General features: G+C 41.1%; 1 protein-coding gene across 2 annotated transcripts in view; it reads right to left on the bottom strand.

Annotated features, from left to right (window-relative positions):
• Window positions 1–26576, bottom strand: part of LOC100602489 (signal transducer and activator of transcription 5B) — a 76322-nt gene extending 49746 nt beyond the window's left edge. For both annotated transcript variants that reach the window (XM_030808120.1, XM_030808118.1), the window contains exon 1: window positions 26384–26576. The gene's annotated coding sequence lies outside the window, so the exon portion shown is untranslated. The remainder of the gene's footprint in view (window positions 1–26383) is intronic.
• Window positions 26577–27601: the final 1025 nt, after the last annotated feature.

Raw genomic sequence — 27601 nt, 5'->3', positions numbered from 1 at the left:
AAATAAAAGGCAATTACTTTTGCTAAAGCAACCTACTTTTTCTGGTAACAGACTGTCTCTCACTATACCTCTAATAGTATATCTACACACAACTTAGCATGGTGTAGGAACTTGAGTGCATGCTCCTACAGCACACAACAGATGCACTGAAAGGCTCCCACCTCTTAACTAACAGCTTATGCTGCAAGGCATCAGCCAGGATAACGGCAGAAGCCTTCTGTGTGTGTGTTCTTTCACAGGCGGCACTGTTACCGGAAGAAGCAAAGAGCAGCGATTTCCTTCCAAAAGGTCAGCTGCCTCAGACAGACCAAACAGAAAGCAGCAAATTCTTGCCAACTTCCCCTCCTGCTTCTGCAGCTAGTACGCAATAGCATTTAGTTTCCAGTAAAGCTCCAGATAAAAACAAAGCAAATGTGAGACCCAGAATCTACGCAATGTCAGTGTCTTGCTTGACTGAATGAAGGGCAGTAAGATCATATGGAGCTACACTTTTTCAACAGTGGTGGAAGTGTTAGGAAGGTGAGATAAAACATGAAGAAAAGGTCAGGACTGGAACCATCTAGATTTTATACCAATGTCCAGAAGTCTCCATCTAAAAATAAGATGGTAGGCTGGGTGCGGTGGCTCAGGCCTGTAATCCCAGCACTTTGGGAGACCAAGGCCAGTGGATCACTTGAGGTCAGGAGTTTGAGACCAGTCTGGCTAGCACGGTGAAACCCCGTCTCTACCAAAAATATACAAAATTAGCTGGGTGTGGTGGTGCGTGACTGTAATCCCAGCTACTCGGGAGGCTGAGGCACGAGAACTACTTGAACCTGGGAGGCGGAGGTAGCAGTGAGCCAAGATTGCACCACTGCACTCCAGCCTGGGCAACAGAGTGAGACTCTATCTCAAAAAAAAAAGAAAAAGAAGATGGTATTTTAGAGATAATAAATGCAACAACAGATAAGGTCCCTAGTCAACTGATAAAAGAATAAATTTTGAATTTTCTTATTCTCAAAATAAAGTCAAGTCAGTCATTGTACAACATGCTAGGGCACAGGCAGGGCTCAATGCTGACAACCAGTAGGTATATATACAATGAATATATAAGTTTCTTAGATTAGACATGGAGAAAAGACTGTAAAACACATAACAAAAAGGGGAAGAGGATAGAAAACATAATTTTTTTTTTTTTTGAGACGGGGTCTCACCCTGTCACCCATGCTGGAGTGCAGTGGCATGATCTCAGCTCACTGCAACCTCCGCCTCCCAGGCTCTAGCAATCCTCTTGTCTCAGTCTCCTGAGTAGCTGGGACCACAGGTGTGTGCCCCTATGCCTGGCTAATTTTTTATATTTTTGGTAGAAATGGGGCTTCAATATGTTGCCCAGGCTGGTCTCGAACTCTTGAACTCAAGCGCTCCATCCACCTTGGCCTTCCAAAGTGCTGGGATGACAGGCGTGAGCCACTGCGCCAAACCCAGACTTCTTTAAATTAAGAGAGCGTTAAACTACATGAAAGCCTATGCATTCAATCTTCCTAGAGGAGCAAAATTAGACCCTTTTGAGTATAAAAGTGAAGGAGAAGGAAGGGAAAATGATGATTTTAAACGTTTTCTCAACCAGATCAGTTCCCGGCTTAACTATCTACACAAAACTTGCGAGAAAATGTTATGGGCTCCTACCCCATGTCGTCGGCTCTATGTGGTTTCTAACTCGTTAGTTTCAGGTTGTGGTGGCAACAGAGACACCAGGCTTTTTGTGAGACAAGCTCTTGTTCTAAAAAGTCTGGGCTTTGATGATGGAGAGTATTTTAACCCCACTCTGAGAATACCTAGTTTGAAATGAAGATAGCATGGAGTTCAAGGAAAAACGTATTAGTTTGTTATGTCAAATTAAGCTACCCACACACCCACACTAGAAACTGTTTTGTGTTGGAAACAAAATAAATGACTTCATTTCCAAGCCCTTCCTATACCTCACCACCAAACCTTAAATAATAGCAAAGGAATAAGCATGGGAAATGAGAAAAATAAAGTACTAGCAGCAGTAGTAATAGAATTATAATAACAGTAGTAGTAATAAATATTCAAGGAGTTTCGTCCACCTTTGGAGCTCAGGCTGTGAACCACAGTGCTTTTATTGAAAATCATCACCAGGCCGGGCGCGGTGGCTCATGCCTGTAATCCCAGCACTTTAGGAGGCCGAGGTGGGCAGATCATGAGGTCAGGAGATCAAGACCATCCTGGCTAGCATGGTGAAAGCCCACCTCTACTAAAAATACAAAAAATTAGCCAGGCTTGGTGGCAAGCACCTGTAGTCCCAGCTACTCTGGAGGCTGAGGCAGGAGAATCACTTGAACCCGGGAGGCGGCGGTTGCAGTGAGCGGAGATCGCGCCACTGCACTCTAGTCTGGGTGATAGAGCGAAATTCTGTCTCAAAAAAAAAAAATCATCAGCTAGTCAAATGAGTTTTTCCTGACAGTGATACCTGCAGTTTAAGACTCCTTTATAACACGAGCCACAAAATGAATTATCACAAAATGCAATTCACAAATGGATACAAAAAGATTATTTGACAATCCAAAAAAAAGGCTTTAAATAAGACTCCCTTCCCTGAGGGTTAGCACTAAGAAGACAAACTTTCAAACACAACCAAAGGACACCATATTTGGGGAGTGGGGGTTCACCTTCATTCTTTTAAATCAATCAGAAATTAGCCAAAAGCTTTAGATTGTAAAAGTGAGTGAGAGGAGAATAACGAGAACTGTCCTGGGCTTGGGTAACTTTCCCATAAGGCCAAAACCTAGATCCTGACCACTTGTGGTCAGAATTAGCAATGCAACATTTCCTATAAGAAGCTGAGTTGTTAACTCTGTTAAACTTGTTCGCAAATTCCTTAAGGGGTTTTCATTAGTTACATTATTATCCATCACCAATATTTATCATAGAACATCTGAAACTCAGGCTTTCTAATGGCACAAAACATTTTACATACAGGGGGCAATATCATTAATAGAAATGAGAAAGCAACTTGTAAAACACTCCAGTGTGTAAGACAGGATAACAAAGGATACTGAAGTTAGCTGCCATCTGGATACCTGTTCACATGATACCAATAACTAAACAGCAACTTACCTGATACTACTGTGCATTGGGTTGGAGACAAGGTATACATGATAAATTCCTACTATAATTAATAAATGTTCAAATGAAAAATATACAAATAGATTGGGTGCGGTGGCTCACACCTGTAATCTCAGCACTTTGGGAGGCCAAGGTAGGCGAATCACAAGGTCAAGAGCTCAAGACCAGCCTGGCCAACATGGTGAAACCCTGTCTCTACTAAAAATACAAAAAATTAGCTGGGCGTGGTGATGCGTGCCTGTAATCCCAGCTACTGGGGAGGCTGAGGCAGGAGAATGGCTTGAACCCAGGAGGTGGAGGTTGCAGTGAGCCGAGATCATGCCACTGCACTCCAGCCTGGGTGACAGAGCAAGGCTCTGTCTCAAAAAAAAAGAAAAAAGAAAAAAAAGAAAAGAAAATATACAAATAACTATGTTACTGTCGATGTACATTAAATATGAGTTGAATGCTAGGAGATAATCTGGGTTCTCCAAGCTATGCCATCAAGAAATAGACACTTTGATACAGAAGGCAACTCTGAATTTAACAGTGCTGTGCGATATATCAAGGGGAAATTTGGGACAAGGACGCCTGGCAGTTCCACAAGCCTAGGAAAGGTGCCTCAAACAATCTTTAACACCTTTAGCTAGAAATAGAATCAATACAATATTTGTATCCAATGTCTTTGATCATTTTGATCACCCTATTTTTAAAAGATGGGATGTTTTCCTCCTCTAGAATTAGAATTTACCCTACACTCTGGGCATAAGAACCAAAGCAACTAAGTTATCTGCTGGCCGACTAATAGACTGTAAGCCATCCTGGAGCGAGGACCATGTCTCTCCGATTCATTTTGATTTCCCTAATATAGTACTTGATACACATGGTTGGTATTCAGTAGTTGTGTATTGAATACAATTTTTACAGACCTCCATGTTACAAAAAGGACCTAAATTGGGGGAAATGGATGGTAGGTCAGTTATTTCCTTCAGGATATTTTTAACACTGTGGAGGTCATTAACTTGAATCCCTATTACAGGAATAATGGGAGTGAATCACACTTTATAGAAACCATGACGGAGGTTTTGACTCATCATTGGTGCTAATCAAGGTAAACATAATAGCAAGTTGTGCCACCCTCATAAACATCGTGACAAGTTTGTAAAATAGAGCTAACACTTTATTGCAGCAATTTCAAAGAGAAGAATTACATGAAATATGATGATGCTAAGATGAGCTAAAATTCCAAAGAAAGCATCTTCTCTAAGCAAACTAACCTTTCTTTTAATTATATCTCAAGAAAGAAGCTGAGTATAAACGAAAAGCACATTTGTCAACAATTCGCTCATTCAGTTACCATGTATGCCACTAACTACAATCCAGAAAGATTTATGATTGTGCCAAAACAAGATGATGAGGTTCTATACCCAGAATGTAGATTAATGTTAGAAGGATGACTCAGGACTTATGGCATCAGTCTGATAGACATTGAACCTCTTTCTTTTTTTTTTTTTTTTCATCTCTGTGAGTTCTTCAACTACAGGACAGAATGCCAACTCAGAAAGATAATTCAATAAACACAGCCACCTTTGACTACAGACTATTTTTTATCCAAGACGTATTTCCATGTAGCAAAGTAAATTTAGCAAATGAAAATATAGTCTTGACTTGCTATGGATGTCCCCTATCTCTGCCAAAAATGACAAGCTGCTTACTCAAAAGCTGTCACTAATTAGCAGCTGCTGCTGTAAAGAAAACCAAAGTAAGTGCCAATAAAAGCATATTGAACTCAAAGAGGGCCCTGTGACAAGAAATGGGAAATGCAAGAATCTATTTGTGACTAGCAAACTTACATAAACACTAACAATCTAACTTTGGGAGAAGTAGGGGCAGGGAAATAATGGCAATACATGTCCATTCATATTTAAACAGGAAGGACTGAAAGAGTCTCCTAACATCCTGAAAGTCATAAATATCAAGGTATTGGTGTTGCTGAATTCCATCACAACCATTTCCACCTTTCCAATAGGAGCCAGTCTTGGTTTTGGATGATGATGATTATTTTTGGAGACAGGGTCTTGTTCTGTGGCCCAGACTGGAGAGCAGTGGCATGAACACAACTCATTGCAGCCTCTGATTCCTGGCCTCAAGTGATCTTGCCACCTTTGCCTCCCAAAGTGCTGGGATTACAGGCGTGAGTCACAGCGCCTGGCCTGGTTTTGGATAATTTCTCATTGTCAATACTTCTGTCTCTGGCATTTTAACACCTGCATTTGTAGACATTGTACAAATAAATTTTAAAAATAACTTTCATATTCTATGGGCTTCGGCCTAAACTCTGATGGTTCCGAATCTACCTGTTGACCCTTCATGTTATAGGTTGAAACTATGAAGTCAAGCAGAAGTGATCTGCCCAATGTAAATGAGCACAGATACAGTAGTAGAAAATCACTTTACTAGCCCTATTTCAAGAGGCTCTAAAGGAGTCCACAACATCCCAGCACTTTGGGATGCTGAGGCAGGAGGATCACTCGAGGCCAGGAGTTCAAGACCAGCCTGGGCAACACAGCAAGACTTCACCTCTACAAAATAAAAATTAAAAAATTAGCCAGGTGTGGTGGTATGTACTTGTAATCCTAGCTACTCAGAAGGCTGAGGTAGGAGGATGGCTTGAGCCCAGGAGTTTGAGGCTACAGTGAGCCATGATTGCACCACTGCACTCTGTCTCTTAAAAAATAATAATAATAAAGTAGTCTACAGCCCAAGATCCTGCTTTAAAGCTAAATTCCATAGATTACTTTTCAAATCATTCTTCGAAGCTCTCCTCTTTCTCTTTGTTCCTACCCAGTCAGAACTCCCAGTATATTTCTCTTTTTCCTCAAAAGTTAGTTTCTGTCCTTAAAAAAAAAAAACTAAGAATATTTTCCCTTCATTTTGGTTCTCTCACTCTCTTTTTCTCTCTCCCTTCAGGTGAACTGCTAGAGAGCTATGATTGTTTCACCTATATTTGGACCCCTAGGGTCAGGCTGTGTCTTTAGCAACTACTCAGAAAAATGAGAATGAAAAAGAAAGAAGAAAGGAAGAAAGAGAGAGAGGGAGGGACAAACTGGAAGGGAAGTGAAGGAAAAGTAGGGAGAAAGGAAGATGTAATGAGAATAGAAAATTTTTAAAAATGAAAAAAAAAAAAAAAAAAAAAAAAAAAGAAGGCCAGTGCGGTGGCTCATGCCTGTAATCCCAGCACTTTGGGAGGCCTAGGCAGGCGGATCACGAGGTCAGGAGATTGAGACCATCCTGGCCAACATGGTGAAACCCCGTCTCTACAAAAAATACAAAAATTAGCTGGGCGTGGTGGCATGCGCCTGTAGTCCCAGCTACTCGGGAGGCTGAGGCAGGAGAATCGCTTGAACCCAGGGGCAGAGGTTGCAGGGAGCCGAGATCGTGCCACTGCACTCCAGCCTGGAAACGGAGTGAGATTCTGTCTAAAAAAAAAAAAAGTTTCTTAACTGTCATTTCTTAATGACACGCAATCAGAACCTCCCCTGCAGCTGAGGTCCCCTGTGGAGAGTATGTCTCATTGTCTGTATAAACAATTACAACAATGTACCTGTAATTTTCCAGTTCATAATCAGGCTGTAAGAATGAGAACAATTTGTTTTATGAGACATGGAGAAAGACTAATCTTTGCTATTACTGTCAGTGCAGGTTTATCAGCAAGACTTGGAGTAGATAAGCCACAGGCATACAGATGAGGAATCACATTTTCAAAGCTTTAATAACTCCCTAGTGGTATGCAGCAAGCTGCTGAATTAACTTGTCTTTGCATACTCATTGCATATGCATCACTAGCCAGGTCTAGGTACAAAGCAAAAACTAAACAATCAAAGGAAAGAAAAACTGTGAAGTCTCCAACCAAAAGAATCATGTTGAAAAAAAGGAATAAACACAAAGGGGCAGATAGTGTATGATTCCACTGATATGAGATGCCTGGAGTAGTCAAACTCATAGAGACAGAAAGAATGAACGGCGGGTTGTCAGAGCCTGCAGGGAGGGGCAAATGGAGAGTTTTATTCTCATTACTGTTTAATGAATACAGGATTTTAGTTTAGGGTGAAAAAATTCTGGAGATGGACCAGGTGCTGACGGTCACACAACAATGTGAATGTGCTTAATGCCACTGAACTGTACTTTAGAATAGTGAAAATGGCAGGGCACGGTGGCTCGCGCCTGTAATCCCAGCACTTTGGGAGGCCGAGGGTGGTTCACCTAAGGTCAGGAGTTCCAGACCACCCTGGTCAACATGGTGAAACCCCACCTCTACTAAAAATACCAAAATTAGCCAGGCATGGTGGCGTGCACCTGTAATCTCAGCTACTCAGAAGGCTGAGGCAGGAGAATCGCTTGAATCCAGGAGGTGGAGGTTGCAATGAGCTAATGCCACTGCACTCCAGCCTGGGTGACACAGGAGACTCCATCTCAAAATAAAAGGTTAAAAATGATAAATTTTATGATATACATATATAACTCCACAATCTTTAAAATGGGGTTAAAAAAAGTTTTTGCCTAATAAACTCACATTTTTTCCATCTTTAATGCTGAAATCCAAAGGAAACAAAGAGATATTTGCTGTCTCCTCTCTCTTCTCCCCCATCCCCCAAACTTTTTTTGAGACAGCGTCTCACTCTGTGGCCCAGGCTGGTCTCTAACTCATGGGCTCAAGTGATCCTCCTGGCTCAGCCTCCCATAGTACTGGGATTATAGGCATGAGCCACTGCACCCAGCCCCCTCTCTTTTCTTTCTTCCACAGTAAAAGGCACACTTTCAGTCCTTCTGAGAGTTGAAGCTCTCTGGATACACCTGCTATATTGAGATTAAAGGGGAATACAGTAGTCTTTCCTTATCTGAGATTTTGTTTTCTATGGTTTCTGTTACCCACAGTACAGCATAGTAAGATACAGTATTTTAAGATAGACTACATTCGGCCAGGCGCGATGGCTCACACCTGTAATCCCAGGATTTTGGGAGGCCGAGGCGGGCAGATCACGAGGTTAGGAGATCGAGACCATTCTGGCTAACATGGTGAAACCCCGTCTCTACTAAACAAAATACAAAAAATTAGCCAGGCGTGGTGGCAGGCGCCTGTAGTCCCAGCTACTGGGGAGGCTGAGGCAGGAGAATGGCGTGAACCCAGGAAGCAGAGCTTGCAGTGAGCGGAGATTGCGCCACTGCATTCCAGCCTGGGCAACAGAGCGAGACTCTGTCTCAAAAAAAAAAAAAAAAAAAAAAGACTACATACTTGTTCTATTTTATTATCATTGTTCTTAATCTCTTACTGTGCCTAATTTATAAATTGAACTTTATCATAATTATATATGCATAGGAAAAAACAATATATATATATATATATAGGGTTCAGTATTACCTGAGGTTTCAGGCATCCCTTGGGGATAAGGCAGGACTACTATACTTATTTAACAGATACTTATTGAGTAACTATTACATGTCAGGCTCTGTTCTAGGTACTAAGAATGTGGCAGTGAACAAAACAGACATGCTTTATGGAACTTAGATTCTGGTATGTAATATTAAATACTTTAAAGTTTAAATAAATAATTGTGCCCCTGCTATACTTTCTAGTTTTTGTTTTTATTCTTCTTCTCTTTATTTCTGTTGGGAGAAAACAGATACCACCTGACAATTGAATCTTACAGGTCAATGACAAAGTCTGTGCATTCAAACCAGTATCTGGAAAAAAGTTTTAAAAGCATCTCCACAACATCAGACTAACAGGGGGATTACTGGCTTTTGTGAATTCTTGGTGATGCAAAAGCAATTTCTGATAAAATCAGAACATCTGCTCATCTCTCCTGAAAGCCGATCATCTTTATGGAGCTATTGTATGTGCAAAACAAATCGGGTCCAATCAAGGATTCCACAGTTAAGATCATTTCAGTGTGGCATTATTCCAGCTTTGGTCCAGGACATACAGTTTTATTTAGAGGATAACTTTCATGATTGCCACAATCAAATCAAATCCTTTATCTTTCAAAGATGATTTGCAGATTCAATCTTCACAAAGCTCTAAAAATATAGAGCATGGAGTTAAAAATTCACAATGGGACCACACACAAATAGCAGTACAGGGTGGTAGATGGCTAGCCAATGTTGACTTTCTTCTTTTTCCCATAGAATAAAATATAAGTCAAATTCTACTAAAACAACAAATACCATCACAGTAAAAACCTAGGTATAACAAAAATATTTTGAAACACTTAAAAATGCCCATGTGTTTCTTAATTCAACACAATATACTTTTATAGAATCAATATAATGAATTTTATGAGAGCGCTGAATCCTAACCACTAGACAACCAGGGAATTATAATGAATTTTAAATCAAAAGAATGACTCCTTAGAGCATAAGAACTTTGTGTCCGCTCTTTAATTTTCATCTTTAGGGACATATTTTAAATATTTCAAAATAGGCTGTCACAGTATATTTGGAAGAAAGGAATTTGTTTCCCTTTATGGAAATTATCCTCAAATTTATTGAGGAATAATTTTACATTCAATAAATTACATCAGGATGTTTTCAATGTTATAATGAACCTACTTTTGACAACATAGTAAAATAAAGGGGTCCCTAAAGCCCGCCCATTAGTAAAAGTTATTGAATATTTTATTTAACATTAAAAGGTCAACTAATTTGGCTTAGATGTCAGGCAATATCCGAAGAAACACAGACGTTCTAGCCATTTCTTCAAAGGTTCCTTCTGAAATCAGGTATCCTTTAAAAAGACCATTAAGGCTGGGCGTGGTAGTTCATGCCTGTAATCCCAGCACTTTGGGAGGCTGAGGCGGAAGGATCACCTGAGGTCAGGAGTTTGAGACCAGCCTGACGAACATGGTGAAACCCCGTCTCTACTAAAAATACAAAAATTAGCTGGGCGTGGTGGAACGTGCCTGTAATCCCAGCTATTTGGGAGGCTGAGACATGAGAATCACTTGAACCCGGGAGATGGAGGTTGCAGTGATCCGAGATCAGGCCACTGCACTCCAGCCTGGGTGACAGAGCGAAACTCCGTCTCAAAAAAAAAAAAAAAACCAATAAGATAAACTAAGTAGGAAGTGGCATTACCTAGATTCCAGAATCTCTCTACAAGTCTCCCTTCTGAAGCTCCGTTTGTTCAGTATTCCTCACACAGTGGTGTTACCAGTCATGGTGGGAACTTGGCAGTTTAGGGAGGCTACTGCCTCACCTAGGGGGAACTAAAAATGATTCCTCTCCCTTAAGTATCTCCTGAGACTACAGCAACACTGGGGGGAACTCTCTTTCGAAAGGAAAAATTTCATCTGTAACCAGATCCCCAATTTTAAGCATCAACTTCATGTATTTCATAAAAATGAAGAGTAGCTAAGACCAAAAGGTGAGTATGATTCTTTTCTAGACAAATTCAATTTCAAAAATAAAGTTAAACAACACTCTGAAACAAAACAAAAATAACAAAACACTCTGCCTAAAAGTGATTTGACAGTTGAGGTATACCTAAAACAGGGTGGGCTGTTTATTTTTATTCAGAATTTTGTTTTCAGAGATGGAACCTCACTATGTTGCCCAGGCTGACTTGAAACTCTTGGGCTCAAGTGATCCTCCCACCTTGGCTTCCCAAAGTGTTGGGATTACAGGCATGAGCCACTGCACCTGGCCAGAGAGGGCTTTTCTACTCCCAAGAAATGAGAGGTCCTCTGAAAGCAGGAGCTTCAAGGACGTGGGTAATGCTTCAGCCATGCAAGGATGCAGCAGTTTTCAAACAAGAGGGTGCATCTGTGGATGTCTGCGTGTGTCTTGGGGGTGAGGGTCTGGTAGGAAGCTTTAAGGGCATCACTTTCTTTGGGTAAGAGACACTTTTGTGCTGGGCGCAGTGGCTCACGCCTGTAATCCTAGCAGTTTGGAAGGCCGAGGTGGGTGGATCACCTGAGGTCAGGAGTTTGAGACCAGCCTGGCCAACACAGCGAAACCCCGTATCTACTAAAAATACAAAAATTAGCCGGGCGTGGGTGGCAGGTGCCTGTAATCCCAGCTACTTGGGAGACTGAGGCAGGAGAATTGCTTGAACCTGTGTGGGGAGGCTGCAGTGAGCCAAGATCATGCCACTTCACTCGGCAAAATAGCGAGATTCTGTCTCAAAATAAAAACAAAAAAGACACTTCTGTTCCCTACAGAGCAGTGGCTTCAGTTCCCCCAGAGCAAGAGACCCTATTTGTTTTGTTTTATTTTAAGTTCCAGGATACATGTGCAGGATGTGCAGATTTGTTACACAGGTAAACATGTGCCATGGTGGTTGCTGCACCAAGCGACCCTATTTGTATTTGTTGATTGTAAGCCAGATGTTGTAAAGGAGGAGACAGCCTATATTTCATTTCCCTTCGTTAGAAGGCCTATAACCACACTGTCTATTATGGTAGCCTCTAGCAGCATGTGCTACCTAAGCACTTGAAACGTAGCTAGTGCAACTGGGGAACTGAATTGCAAATTTTATCTCAGTTTAATTAACTTAAATGTAAACCTGGAAACGTGTTCAATTTAATACTTGGAAAACCTTTCAGTACGTTTGGAACACCTTGAGTATGTGAATCGACTTTATCAACTGAAAGTTTTATGAAATCTGAACACAGTTCACGCATTTCTGGTGAAAATTTGATGGCTAAATTGAGAGATTTTATAACTGTAAGATACACACCAGATTTTGAAGCATTCGTACAAAAAAAGGAATGTAAAATATCTCAGTGTTTTTGTGGGTTTTGGGGTTGGTTGGTTGGTTTTTTTTTTTTTTTTGAAACAGGGTCTCACTCTGTTGCCCAGGCTGGAATGCAGTGGCATGAACACGACTCACTGCAGCCTTAACCTCCTCATGAACACGACTCACTGCAGCCTTAACCTCCTCGGCTCAAGTGATCCTCCCACTTTGGCCTCCCAAGTAGCTGGGACTACAGGTGCACATCACCATGCCCAGCTAATTTTTTTTTTTTTGCCATAGACTGGGTCTCACTATGTTGCCCAGGCTAGTCTCGAACTCCTGGACTCAAGTGATCCTCCTGCTTTGGCTCCCCAAACTGGCCCAAGATACCTCATTAATCAATAATTTTTATATTGATCACACGTTGAAATAATTTTTATATATTAAAGTATATTGTTAATTTAATGTTTATTTTTACTTTTTATTGTGATACAGACTAAGAAAATTATAATTGGAGCTCACATTATATTTGTATTGAACAGTGCTGGTCTATAACATAAATATTTCACATACTGTACACAATTATTGCTTAGTTTCCTAGTTTATATGTCTTACCTTTTTTTTTTTTTTCTTGAGATGGAGTCTCATTTTGTCGCCGAGGCTGAAGTGCAGTGGTGCAATCTCAGCTCACTGCAACATCTGCCTCCTGTGTTCAAGTGATTCTCCTGCCTCAGCCTCCTGAGACTACAGACATGCGCCACCACGCCTGGCTAATTTTTGTATTTTTAGTAGAGACAGGGTCTCACCAAGTGGGCCAGGCTGGTCTCAACCTCCTGACTCAAGTGGTCCACCCACCTCGGCCTCCCAAAGTGCTAGGATTACAGGCATAACCCACCATGTATGGCCAGAAAACATAATTTTGAATTAAACGAGATTATCACGTTTTTAGGAAGCAGAGGAGGTAAGAGGTGATAAGCAAAAAAGAACCAAAAAGAAGAGAATGATTTATTTATGTAGGCATATTGAACAATGTATGTTTATAGTTTTATCTTTAATACAGAAAAACACTTATTTACTTCATGCATTTTAATTAACTACTTTATGGATTTAAGTTTTAAAAGCACTAAAAAGTACTACGTGATTTTTAAAAATGTTTCGATATTCCCCAAACTGGCTTAAAATAAAATTCTGTTATAGCAATTTCACTATAATAAATTACAACGCACAATCCAACTTAAGATAGATTTTTTATTTTACATTTTATTTATTTATTTATTTTTGAGACAGGGTCTCACTCTGTCACCCAGGCTGGAGTGCAGTGGTGCAATCTCAGCTCACTGTAACCTCTGCCTCCTGGGCTCAAGCCATTCTCCCACCTCAGGCTCCCAAGTAGCTGGGACTACAGGCACACACCACCACATCTAGATAATTTTTGTATTTTTATAGAGATGAGGTTTCACCATGTTGCCCAGGCTACTTTTGAACCCCTGGGCTCAAGCGATGAGCCCACCTCAGCCTTCCAAAGCGCTGGGATTAAAGGCATGGGCCACCATGCCCAGCCAGATTTTTTTTTAGTATAAAAATAAAGATGGGATCTCATTATGTTATCCAGGCTAGTCTTGAACTCCCGGCCTCAAGCAATCCTTCCCCCTCGGCCTCCCAAAGTGCCAGGATTACAGGTGTGAGCCATCTCACCTGGCCTAAAATATATTTTTACTTAATTAAATTTTACATGAAATAAGTAAGTCTACTGGGCTCAAAAATGTCTATTTTCAAGGTTGTAATTTTATTTAAATTCTCTTAAAATATCAACTCATAATTTAATTTCATTCCTCTTCTTTAAACTCTGTCAAGTGTTAAAATTCTTTTATTTTTATTTTGAGACAGGGTCTTTATCTGTCACCCAGGCTAGAGTACAGTGGAGCAATCACAGCTCACTGTAGCCTCTACCTCCCAGGCCCAAGCAATCCTCCAACCTCAGCCTCCTGAGTAGCTGGACTATAGGCGTACACCAGTGCCCCGTGCTAATATTTTTATTTTTTGTAGGTCTTGCTATGTTGTCCATGCAGGAAAATTCTTTTAACCACTAATTCTAGTTACAAAGAAACTATTTAATGTAAATTTAATTAAGGCAGAACATAAATCTCTGGTATTAGCAATGACTTATACCCAAGAGAAAATATCTTTCACTAGAGATTTCCTTTACCAGATATTCCCAAATGAGTACCATAATAAACATTTAGAGAAGTCATTAAGTGTGACTAATGGAATTATACGAAAAAGAAATCCATAGCCTAGCAGCCTTCATAGGTATCACCATGAAGGAGAAAAAACAATGCAGAAAATATATTGAAATAATACAAAGTTCAGGGTTAAAACAAACTCGACCTTTTTTTTCAAAACATCTTCAATATGAAATGAATAACTTAGCAGAGCATATATATATATATATATAACTAAAAACAACAATTTTTTTTTTTTTTAAGAGAGACAGGGTCTCTCTCTATTGCCCAGGCTTGGGAGTGCAATGGCACCATTATAGCTCACTGCAGCCTCCACTTCCCAGGTTCAAGCAATCCTTTCGCCTCTGTCTCCCTAACAATTTATTATATTATATAACAATACAATTCTCCATAAGCTTCTGTGTAAAAATACACAGGCTACCACCAAGCATAGGAAACAACACAATCCTGAAGTTCAAATTATTTAAACTCTAAAAATGTTAAATGAAATTATGATGATTTTAACATAGTTCGACAAAAGATGTCAAAAAACGGGATACTATACCAAATAATTAACAAAAACATCACAAACAACTTTTTCTGCTTCTAAAAAGAAAACATTGAAAACAAAAAACAAATTCTACATTCTAAGACAAATCAATACACACAGCCATTTTAAAGATAACTTTTTTTCCTGATTACAAAAGGATTCCCTGTATTATCATCTGTTTTTTTGTTTGTTTTTATTTGTTGTTTTTGAGACAAGGTCTCACTCTGTCACCCAGGATGAATGCAGTGGCTCAATCACAGCTCATTGCAGCCTCGAACTCCCAGGCTCAAGTGATCCTCCTACCTCATCTTCCCAAGTAGCTGAGACCACAGGCATGTGCCACCAGGCCCAGCTATTTTTTAAATTTTTTGTAGAGATGGGGTCTTGCTATGTTGCCCAGGCTGATCTTGAACTCTTGGACTCAAGTGATCCTCCCACCTCAGCCTCCCAAAGTGCTGGAAATATAGGCATGAGCCACTGTGCCCAGCCATAATCTGTTTATTATAGAAAAATGGAAAGATACTAGAAAGCATGTGTGCACGCGCACGCGCACACACACACACACACACACACACACACGGAACTCCACGACCCAGAAGAAATCTTTTTTCAGCGCCCGTTCTTTTTTCCAGGCACAATTGTATATGATTGTTTGTAATTTCATTTTTCATTTGGTAATATATAGCGAATTTTGTGTAGGTCATTAAATATTGTTTTATAACATACTTTAAATAGCTGGACAGTATTCCATTGGACAGCTATACACAGGTGTAATAAATGATTTAGTTTATTAAACCTCTAATGGAAACACCAAGATTTTTCCAATTTATTGCTATTTTAAGTAACACTCCTTTTGTACAAATCTTTAAACATATTTCAGATGTCCTAGAATGAAATTCATCTAAATGAAACTGCTAAGTCAAAGGGTATGTACTCTTCTTTTTTTTTTTTTTTTTTTTTTTTGAGATGAAGTCTCGCTCTGTCAGCAGGCTGGAGTGCAGTGGTGTGATCTTGGCTCACGGCAACCTCTGACTCCCTGCCTCAGCCTCCCAAGTAGCTGGGATTACAGGCACGTGCCACCATGCCCAGCTAATTTTTGTTATTTTTAGTAGAGACGGGGTTTCACCATGTTGGCCAGGATGGTCTTGAACTCCTGACCTCGTGATCCGCCTGCCTCAGCTTCCCAAAGTGCTGGGATTACAGGCATGAGCTCCCATGCCCAGCTTGAGTATGCACTCTTTTAAGGCTCTCAATACATGTATCAAACTGCCATCCAAAAAAAGCACCCATTTACATTTCAACCAATGAGTATGAAAGTGCCAGTTCCCCACATTCCCAAGCAACAGTCCTCTTATTTTTCAATATTTTTAGTCTTCGTAAATCTGTTAACTGAAAAAACTTGTCATTTTTATTTGCATTTCTTGATTTCCAGTATGAGTGAACACTGTTTCATATGATTATTGGCTATTTGTAGTTCTTCTTTTGTTCATTTTCTATTATGGGAATCATCTTTTTCTTACTACTTATATAGATTACTTATATATTATGAATATTTACCCATAATCCTTTGTCATATATGTTAGAAATATTTTTCTTATTTTGTCACTTAGCTTTGGTTTCTGGCATTTTTTGGCATAAAGAAGTTTTAAATATTTATGTATATATATAAAAAGATGTATGTATATCTATAAGAAGATGTATCTTCTTTTATTAGTTATTTATTAAAGCCACGTATATCCTGTTCAAATTTACCAATAAAACTGGAATGTAATATTAAGTTCTGTGCAAACTAGACCTCTTCACATTTGGGTAATAAAAATTCAAAACTAGCCAGGCTCAGTGGCTCACACCTGCAGTCCCATCTACTCTGGAGGCTGAGGTGGGAGGATCATTTGAGCTCAGGACTTTGAGACCAGCCCGGGCAACATACTGAGATCCCACTCTTTAAAAAATAATAATAATAAATTAAAATAATTAATAAAATTCAAAACCATAAATTTTGAGAATATCATATTTTTGGACAAAATTTTAAATGTGTGTCTAAAGTAGTAAGTTTTCTTACTTAAGGACCCATTCCTGGCACACTTCACTCATCCTGGGCAACAGAGCAAGACCCTGTCTCAAAAAATAAAAAATAAAAAAAAACTAATTCCTTTAAAATTATATGCTTTTTGGCCCGGTGCAGGGACTCAATCCTGTAATCCCAATACTGTGGGAGGTTGAGGTGGGAGGTGTGGAGGTGGAGGTGGGAGGGATCGCCTGGAGACATAGCAAGACCCCTGTCTCTATTTTTTTTTAACTATATGCATTTTTCTGGTATTGCAAAGTCAAGGGATCTTGCTTCATCACCAACTCAGCATGTGAATTGTAGCCATGCCACTCACGAAGCCAAATATTTTCTATTTTGTTTTGATACCTTCAACATGAGGAGAAAGGCCAATCTCTTCATACATTACAATGAAATTAGTATTTTTACTTGATATTTAAACTCATTGCAAGATAAACTTATTTGTAAAACATGACTACACTCAGGGTTTCCATATATGTAGTCAGGCACCACATAATGACGTTTCAGTCAATGACAGACCACATATATGACTGTGGTCCCATAAGATAATAAAATGTAGCTGAAAAATTCCTATCCTCTAGTGACGCTGTAGCCATCATAATGTTGTAATGCAATGCATGACTCACATGTTTGTGGCAATACTGGTGTAAACAAACCCACTGCACTGCCAGTCATGTGAAAGTCTGCACATACAATTGCGTGCAGTACATAATACTTGATAATGATAATAAATGCCTATGTTACTGGTTTATGTATTTACCATACTTTTTATCGTTTATTTTAGAGTGTACTCCTTCTACTTATAAAAAAAAGTTAACTGTAAAACAGCCTCAGGCAGGTCCTTCAGGAGGCATTGTTATCATAGGAGATGACAGCTCCATATGTGTTACTGCCCCTGAAGACCTTTCAGTGGAACAAGATGTGGAGGTGCAAGACAGTGATACTGATGACCCTGACCCTGTGTAGGCCTAGACTAATGTGTGTGTTTATGTCTTCACTTTCAAGAAAAAGTTTTAAAGTTTTGAAAAATTAAAAATTTTTTAAAAAGAGAAAAAGTAAAAGAAGAAAAACATAAAGAAAATATTGTTGTACAGCTGTACATGTTTATGCATTAAGCTAAGTGTTATTACAAAAGAGTTTAAAAGTGTAAAAAAGTAAACAGTTGGCCGGGCACGGTGGCTCACACCTATAATCCGAGCACCGAGGTGGGTGGATCACCTGAGGTCAGAAGTTTGAGACCAGCCTGGCCAACATGGTGAAACCCCGTCTCTACTAAAAATACAAAAATTAGCCAGGCATGGTGGCACACGCCTGTAATCCCAGCTATTCGGGAGGCTTAGGAAGGAGAATCGCTTGAACCGCGAGGTAGAGGTTGCAGTGATCCGAGATCACGCCACTGCACTCCAGCCTGTGCGACAGGAGCAAGACTCCAACTCAAAAAAAAAAAAAGTAAAAAGTTTACAAAATAAAAGTATTACAGTAGGCTAAGGTTAATTTATTATGGAAGAAAGAAACAATTTTCAAAATTTAATGTAGCCTAACCAGACAGTATTTTTAAAATCTACAGTAATGTCCTAGGCCTTCACATTCACTCACCATTCACCCACTGAGTTGCCCAGAGCAACTTCCAGTCTTGCAAGCTCCATTCCTGCTAAGTACCCTATACAGATGTACCATTTTTTTATCCTTTATGCCATGTTTTTACTGTAACTTTTCTATATTTAGATATGTTTAGATACACAAATACTTACCCTTGTGTTACAATTGCCTACAGTACTCAATACAGTAACATGTTATACAGGTTTGTAGTCTAGGAGCAATAGGCTTTATCTATCATACAGCCTAGGTGTGCAGTAGGGCTTACCATCTACATTTGTGTAAGTACACTCTATGATGGTACCACAATGACAAAATCGCCTAATGCATTTCTTACAACTTTGTCACCATGTATCAAGTGACACACGACTATAGTTACATAACAATAACCAAAGAAAAATACAAAAAGAGGGACTATTTACATTGTATCCTTACATATTAAACCTTCCATACCTTTGGGGTAAGAATCTAGTATCCAGTTCTCACTATACATAGCTTTCCCTCACTTTCTATCAGAAATGAGATAGGAGTCCCACCTTCCTGGCATCAGAAACAGATCACCAATCCTGCAAACAAATTCACAGGGTGAACTGTTTCATTTTTAAAGAGCTGTAGATTTCTGTAGATCTCTAATTTGCTACTTTTCCTAAACCTAAATAAAAGATGACCAAAAGATTTTTAGAAACATTAAACAAAAAAACAGAATTAGCATTATTTCTAACAGAACATTTTACCTATTTAAATATACTGTAGAACGAATGCTATATTTCAAAGCTGATGAATTCCAATTTTCAGTACTTTAAGAGATTAAATGTTCAAGTTTCTTTTTATATAGGCTACAATGACATGTATGAATGTAGCTTAACATTTAGCCCAGGTCAGATTTTTTAAAATCCCACTCCTCCAAAAACAGTGACTTGCCACCAGCTATAGGCTCTGAATTTATTTAATTAATTTATTTTTTTCAGATGGAGTCTCGCTCTGTCTCCCAGGCTGGAGCGCAGTAGCACGATCTCAGCTCACTATAACCTCTGCCTCCCGGGTTCAAGTGATTCTTCTGCCTCAGCCTCCCAAGTAGCTGGCATTACAGGTGCGCACCACCACACCCAGCTAATTTTTGTATTTTCAGTAGAGACAGGGTTTCGTCATGTTGGCCAGGCTGGTCTTCAACTCCTGACCTCACGTGATCCGCCTGCCTTGGCCTCCCAAAGTGTTAGGATTATAGGCGTGAGCCACTGGGCCCGACCTAGGCTCTGAATTTTAGACAACAAAAAATAGTTTTTCACAAACTTTTTAACGTACTCTCACTTAAAGGCTGGAAAGCCCCAGTGAAGTCTTTTAAAACTCATCAGACATAGAAAAAAAGAAACAGCTTTAATTGTAGGATCTCACTGACACAAACATAAGGAAATTCTGAGTTATAGATACCTCACATTAAGCTTTTTCCACTGACATTGTAACTTCTGTCAACATTCAAAGAAAATTCAACCCTGGTCAAAGGTGACAGTTGACAATCCTGGAAGCTAACATCCTCTGTTTATTTGAACAAGTTTATACTCTGCACAGGGAACTGAAGTTCTTCTTGTCTGTGACTTGATCTCCCAAAGTTAAAGCACTATGCTTTAGGGTTGTGAATTCTGTTTCCAAGACTTAACTTCACAATCCACTCCCAAAGAAAAGTGCTGAGAGAAAGTAAGCATCATAAGTGAAAAAAAAAAAAATCTGAGACTATTTTCTAATGGCCTTTGCAGGGCTCTAGACATACAATAGTTCAGTTGCCTTAAAAATTCGCCCAAATAGGCCTGACGCAGTGGCTCATGCCTGTAATCCCAGCACTTCAGAAGGCCAAGGCGGGAGGATCACCTGAGGTCAGGAGTTCGAGACCAGTCTGGCCAACATGGCGAAACCCTGTCTCTACTAAAAATACAAAAATTAGCCAGGCGTGGTGGCACATGCCTGTAGTCCTAGCTACTCGGGAGGCTGAGGCAGGAGAATCTCTTGAACCCAGGAGACGGAGGTTGCAGTGAGCCGAGATCGCGCCACTGCATTCCAGCCTGGGTGACAGAGCAAGGCTGTCTCAAAAAATAATAATAATAAATTAGCCCAAATAAGTAAAATTCTTAAATCTGTCTCAGAAATCATGACTAATGCTCTAAAAAGCTTTAATGCAACAAGAATAGGACCAGAAATCCCCTCAAAATAAAGTTGTAAATAAAATGAGTGGGACTGTTGAGTTCTCAGTACAGACGTGCATGTCAACACAAACCCACTACACTGGCACAAATGATCCCTTTGTTTGTAAACAGAGGCCAAGGAGACAGCCTACAGCTCTTCTTCTATGATGTATACGGTAATGCTAGGGGAAGAAGAACGAAAGACAACTTATAATAAAAATTAAGACTTTCTCTGCTTTAATATAATTTCCACCAGAAGTACATACTTTAATTGGAAAAATATTTATCACCATCTCCATCAACATTTTAAAAAATCCTAAACATATAAAAATATTTTCTATTCAAAAGCCAACAAGACTCCATTTGGGAACACAAAGAAGTACAAGTCTCAAAGAAACAAAATGTCTTATAACAAAGTGGCAGTGGCCGGTTCGCTTTTGCTGTACACTAGTTAGAGATGCAGCCTCTGGAATCAGCCCCGCCAAGAACAGTAATGTGACCTTGGACAAATTACTTAACTTCTCTGTGGCCATTTCTTCATCTTCCATCTGGGAATAATACCCACTCCTCTGAGAATCACGAGTTAACACAAGGCCAGAGCTAAAAACAATGTCTGCCCAACACACTGTCAGTGAACAGTAAGCATTAGGTAATATTTTTATTATCTTCATACTTGAAGGCATTGGAACATTTTCTCAAACTCTGGGTTTTGAACATAATTTGAAGGACTTGTTAATTGTCTGCTCACCTCTTGAAAGGTGGCATCATAATGATTAGATACATAATCAGAATATCTTCCCAGGTGAGCCGAGGTAAGCAGAGCTCTAGCCCAGAATGATGAATAGTTATTTTTAATACAAACCATGGATGTGGCTGTTACTGGCAACTTCGGCCTGATTTCCCATATGCAAAGAAATCCCCTAACAGGGGAAAACAAGCAATGTTAGAAACCTGTTGGGTTTGTCCTGTTATCATTACAGGGTAAAGCCAAATTCACATTTAGTAGCCTGATGGGCATTAAAAATATTAGTCACCAAACTAATCCCAACAAATAACAATAATTGATTGGCTCATTGATGTATTTCCCCTTGTCTTCCCCAACCTTTCTCTAACTAGTCAGAAAGGAAAGTTTTCATATTTTCTGAGAATCTCATTACTGCTCTCAAACCGTGCTCTATATCTTAGTATAATTTAAAAAATGAGTCAGCACAAGCACCTCAAAAAACTAGCATAGAATATGAAGCTATTTCTCTTCATAATAGAAAAGTGCAAAAATTTTTAAAAAGGTTATTCAGGGTACCAAAGGTAATAGAAGAATACATGAAGAGTGAATGTTGCAGTAGATTTTGCAAGCTGGCTTCCAAAAGTAGGTAGAAAAAGATAAATGTTCTTCATCAATCAATCAATACAGGTATTCATCATCTCAATGGTGTCATCCATGTGAAAATAGACATAGTTATTAGGAATAAACCTAAAGAAGAAACTATCTTGTATGTGACAAATTATAACTTCTCCTTTCTTGAATATTGGGGCAGCAGGGGAATAGGAAGTCAAGATACTCCAAGAATTAACTTCATTTGCAAATTGAATTGTACATAATTGTGCACCATGCTAATGCAATATTGCTTTTAGTAATGGGATCCAAATGAAAATTTAGAAGAGGTAAACTCCCCCTAAACTGCAAACACATCTGAATGTCAATTCAATTAGGAGTCTATTTAGTTATTACACTTCTTAGAATAAAGCGAGTTAAAGGCCAGGAAAAGAACACTTGCTTTAATCACTGAAACAATCTACACATATTTCTCAAGGCTCCACTTAACTCATCCTGCAACATTTATATTAAAAGTGACCTATCACTTAAGTGACCCAGGAGAGTAAAGGAAGAGTTTTAAGGCTGAAGGTGATTCCTCCTGAGCTCTAATACCATACCCTAAATTTCACCTCGTTCTTAACTCTTTTCCATGACACTGTGTATGGCTTTTAAGCGAGTCCAGAAAAACGGCTATCATTACTACCTAATATATACCATGGGGTTCTGTATCATATAAACCCAGAGCAACTTCTCTTTGAAGCACCGACATTCAAGGCTCTACATAACGTTTCAACTCTATCTTAGTGCTGTACATTTTCCAAGTACCTGCGAGGAAACAGATAGCAGCACCTCCATTTTTCTGTTAATCGTGCTTTTGTTGCTGTTCTAAGACTCCTTCCAAGGCTGTTAAACTTTGAAAAGAGTTGGGAAAAGACAAGAACATCTTGCCTTCCCGATTGGGTATTCAGGCTTCACTCAGTAAAGCTGTCATGAAGTAGCGCAAAGGGTCAGAGACAAACCACATGGCATCTGATGTTTGTCTGTATAAGTTTAAAATAAAAATGTGACACTACAAGAAGCTTAACATTTGGACCTAATTTTGAAAATACAAACAGGAAGCACCCCCACCCCAATATTACCATTTAAAAAAAAAAGGAAACCAAACCTCAAAGATACCTTCCAAGGAAGTGATGGGTGTGACCCAAACTAACAAAAGTAATAAAACATCATTTCAACTCTGAAACCATCAAAAGTGAGGGTCTCATTCAACCAACTAAAAATCTAACACCTGTAAATTACTCTTCTCTTTTGATTAGTAAAAACAGCATAGATTTAGATGTGCAAAATCTTCTCCAAACTGACATAGGCTTTTCAGTAACAGAGGATCATCATTAATAAAACACCCAATGTCAAGATTTTACTTCAAATAAGGCCACTATAATTAAGAGTGAATACAATTTTAAAAAATATTTATCACTCTGATGCTTAGAATTTAAATTTAAGTACAAAAACTGTCTGATCAATGGAAACTAGATCGTTAAGTTTGACTTTCTTATTCCCAGAAATAAGCATAAAACTGTTGTGTTTCCAACACTGCAGGGGAAAAAAAAAAACTTCTGATTTTAGAAGAGTTCTATTCACAAAGCTCAGAATTAAAAACATTTTCTTCCTTTAAATACCACACATTTGAGGACAGCGATAGTGTAGAGCTAACTTTGAAGCATTATTTTTATTAAGTTGCACAGTTAAAGTATTTTGATACTTTATAGTATCAAAATAAAAGGATATTCTTCCGAAGAGTCCAGTAACCTGCAATTGCCAGATAGCTTTTTAAAAGAATAAGTTTCAAATTATCAGAAAAATCATACAAACTAGGGTTATTTTGCTTCCTTTTGTAGGAATAATGCAGTAATCTACACTCTTAACAGAAAGGGAAAAAATGTGTCACAGATAGAATGTCCAGAAATCTGTGAATAACTTTATGAGATACAGACATGTTTGTAGGGCACGAAAATAGTTAGGCTTCCTTTGATTCCACCTGTAACCTGCATCTAATCTTGAGCATGTTATTTACCTATCTATAACGTCTTCCTTTTACAGTAAGACTACCTGTGTCATCTACCTACATAACAACAAGTCAAATAAACCACAACAAATGGATTCATAATATATAAGCCTAACAAAAATTACAGACAATTTGAATACCAACAATACTATGATTTGAAAAAACTCGACTTAAGTATCAAAAAGTAATAAATGGCAACTTTAGTCTTGATGTGGCTTTTACATATGTAAATGACATAAAAACAATCAAGAGAGGAAGAAAATGGAGATGAGATGAAAAGTCAGAGCAGGATAGGAAGTGTTGACCAAAATATTTATGTTGTAACACTCCAAACGATGATAGCACATTTTTCTCCTACTATCATACATATTATGAAGTACACACCTTAAATTTCTTAACACAATCCATATTAATATCCCGTGGGCAAAAAACACAAGCACTGAAAAGGTGAGAACTGATGAGAAGGTGGGATAGTTTACTTAGTTGGGTATACAGCAAAGATTTTATGCAGAGTTTAGCTTCAAGTTATGCAATAACCAAACTGCTGGTGATAGAAATCAACTTTTTTTTTTCTGATGGTTTGCTTTACAAAAAAAAAAACAAACAAAAAAAAAACTCTCCATTCCTTCCCTGTGTCTCAATCTGGAGCTTGAAATTTCATCTTCCAGAGGCTACAGTAGCAAACAAGTCATCTCCTAGATAACGCACTTACCTGACCCAAGGTGTAGTGTTGTTTGAATTAAACGTAACAGATTCCACAAATTGTCACATAGGAAGTTTTTCTTAAAATCAGCAGCCCCTTCTCTTATTTAGCCATGTCCATTCTAACAACTGTGATCTTCCATTAGATGGAAACTGGTACCCAAATGAATAAACAAAACAACCCAAAGCCTTAAAATAAAATCAATCAATAAGATTCTCCCCATTTGAAGTGATCCAAACCACTCCAATATTTAGTGTTACAAAATGAAATTTTAAAACATGAAAGGCACACTCAATAAAATACATCCTCACCTAGGAACTGACAGGCAATGAACATAACGCAATATAACATAAGCAAATGGACAATAACAGAATGTTGGGGAGAGAGGCACAGTTCTATCATCTTAATTGAACGATAACAAAATTATTTGAAATAATGTAGACCCAACAGCTGAAAGCTTATTATGGCCCAGGCGGCTATCCAACAACGTTGGAAACCTAAGATCCAAGCAGACCATAAACACCACTTGAAGACTGAAAAAAATGACATAAGCCCAAGTACGATATTCGGTGTCACGCTGGCCCTTTCAAAGGGCATTCCCTGAGGACACTGCAGAGAAAATGTGTGGAATTGTATCTAGGCAAAGATCTATATAATGCATGGTGCTTTGGGAAGAGCACGAATCTCAGAGTCCTTCAAGTTTCAATCCCTGGATACTCAACAAACAGCCATGTCACCTGAGCAGGCCACTTACTCCACCTATCTGGGCCTCAGTTTCCTCATTTGTACAGTAAAAGAATGTGGCATCATCGCTGGGTTCCTTTCCAGCTCTAACATTCTTTGACCCACTTCTGGCACTATTTATTTGATACAAGGTATGGCGGGATCACAGGGACCAAGACGAAAAGAACTGACTCTGGCTCTTTGGCAAAGAGAGAATCGGTATCTCTTTTCAGCCTTTAAAATTCTTGTGGTTTTCAATAATCCCGTCTTTCTAAAAGCTGGCACTTGTTTTTCTTCTTTGCCTTTTCCATCACTGCTGGCTACAAGTGTTTGCAACCGCCTCTTGCTCCGTGTGAGTTCTTTCCTCTTTGATCACCCCGACCATCTTGCCAGATTCCTTTAGCCTCAGACCAGCTTTTGTGATACAACTCCCCTTCCGACTCTCCATATCTACCCCCGACACCAGGAGCACTTTTAACCCTTTATCCCTGACTAGAAAGAAAAAGCACACTGCATCCCACGGCCACACGCACGAGCCCAGGCCTGGCGGGTCCTGATGTGGGATCCCGCCCCCCAGAGTCTTATCGAAACGTTCGTATTTGTTGTCTTGACTCCTTCTAAGGCCCTGTTTCTTGAAGCTTTGCTAATACCCCCCACCGCACCAGGCACCCCCTCAGGCTCATCACATCCCCGGAGTCCCGGGCACCTCTTTTGAAAGAAAGAAGTTAAAGCAAGGAAGACGGCTGGGGCTATTCGGAATTGCAACGCGAAGGTGTGAGGCGGCTGACAGCAGCCCCCTGAGCTCCTAGGGGGTCAGCGCGGGGTCCCCACACACCCACTCGGCACACGCGCACGCAGCCTTTAAAGCGCACGCCCCCCGCGGCGCCGCGGCGTTCGCAAGTCACCCTCGCGCGCCCCGCATTGCCCTCAGCCTCCCCGGCAGCCCGCCCGGACCCCCTCTCCCCGTGCGCGCCCCTCGCCCAGCGCCCAGCCACCGCGGCCCCGGAGCGATGGCGGCGGCGCGGCCCTGACGGGCGGCTGAGCGGCTGGAGCGCGGGCCCCGCCCGGGCTGGCTCCCCGGCCTGGCTCCCCCGGCCCCGGGCCCAGGGCTCGCCCCGCAGCTCCTACCTCGCTCGGTCCCTCGGGCGCCCGCGGCTGCTCCGGCCCCGCTGTCTGGCTTGCCCACCCGCCCGCCCGCTCGCTCGCTCTCTCCCTCCGCCGGGCCGCCGCGCGGAGTCGCCTGCTTTGGGTCCCCGCCCGGGGTGACGGCTCCGGCCGCCGACTCTCCTCCCGCCGGGGCCCGCGGGGGCGCGCGCGCCGCTCACGCGCGGAGGCCCAGGGACGCGCGCCGCTGGCAGGCCGGAGCGCGCCCCGCTTCCTGGTTCCGCCCGGCGCGCGCTCGCCATCCCTCAGTCCCTCGCGCCCCCTCCGCGGCCGCCCCTGAAGGACCCGGACCCCCTCGGCGCACCCGAGGTGGCGGCGCGCTTGGCGGGGCCCGTGCCGGCGACGCGCGCACCCTCTTTCTGCGGCGGTGGGGTGTCTTCCCGGCTCGGCTCCCTAGCCGACCCCGCACCGCAAGCACATGCTGCTTTGTTTGGGTTGGGTCGACCACCACTAGCAGGGCTAGGGCGCACTGTCGTGGTCGTTTTGGTTGGCCCCCTCCGCGGCCCGCCCACCTCCCTCCCTGGGAGCCCAGGCCCGCGTTCCGGGTCCTCTCCCTCCGAGGCCGAGGTCAGAAGTCCACAGCGGCCCCGATCAATAATTATCCTGGGTTTGCCCCCGGGAGGGCGTCTCAGCCAGGGCTCCTGCCGCCTGCATGGGCACAGCAGTTCACATTCGCCTAGGCCGAATTCACCTGTCCGTGTTCCAGGGTGAACCTACGGGGGACGGGGCGCCTGGGGCCGGTTCCCTTCCTGGGAAAATCTGGCTGGCTCCCACCAGTCAGAGCTGCGGGAGGGACTGCTCTCTCCAGAGAAGAAAGAATAAACAGGGTCATCTGTAGGATCCAGGGGAAGGGGGTCCCCCAGATCCTTTCCACGTGCTGGGGAGGGGGTTGCGGTGTGTGGGAAGCTAGCCTGAGTCACCCACTCTCCTTTCCTCTGCTACGTCTCTCTCCTGGAGCTGGCCAGCGGTTTCCCTGGCAACCCTCCAAGGGCTAGCACTAAAGCAAGACATAGGAAAGCTCCAGAAGCCAAGCTGCAGGGGCCAAAAGAGAGAGAAGGACCCCTCCCGGCCCCACTCAGACACACAGAGCTCCCCTGTGTGTATGCAAAACGTTCACGTCCAGAGATGGCCCAGAGCTGCAAGTTCGCCCATAGTCCTCACTGGGCAGCTCTTTCCAGCGGC

Source organism: Nomascus leucogenys, unplaced genomic scaffold, assembly GCF_006542625.1.
Source record: "Nomascus leucogenys isolate Asia unplaced genomic scaffold, Asia_NLE_v1 Super-Scaffold_285, whole genome shotgun sequence".
Classification (NCBI taxonomy): domain Eukaryota; kingdom Metazoa; phylum Chordata; class Mammalia; order Primates; family Hylobatidae; genus Nomascus; species Nomascus leucogenys.
The sequence above is the reverse complement of the archived record's forward strand: the minus strand, read 5'-3'. Positions and strand labels throughout refer to the sequence as shown.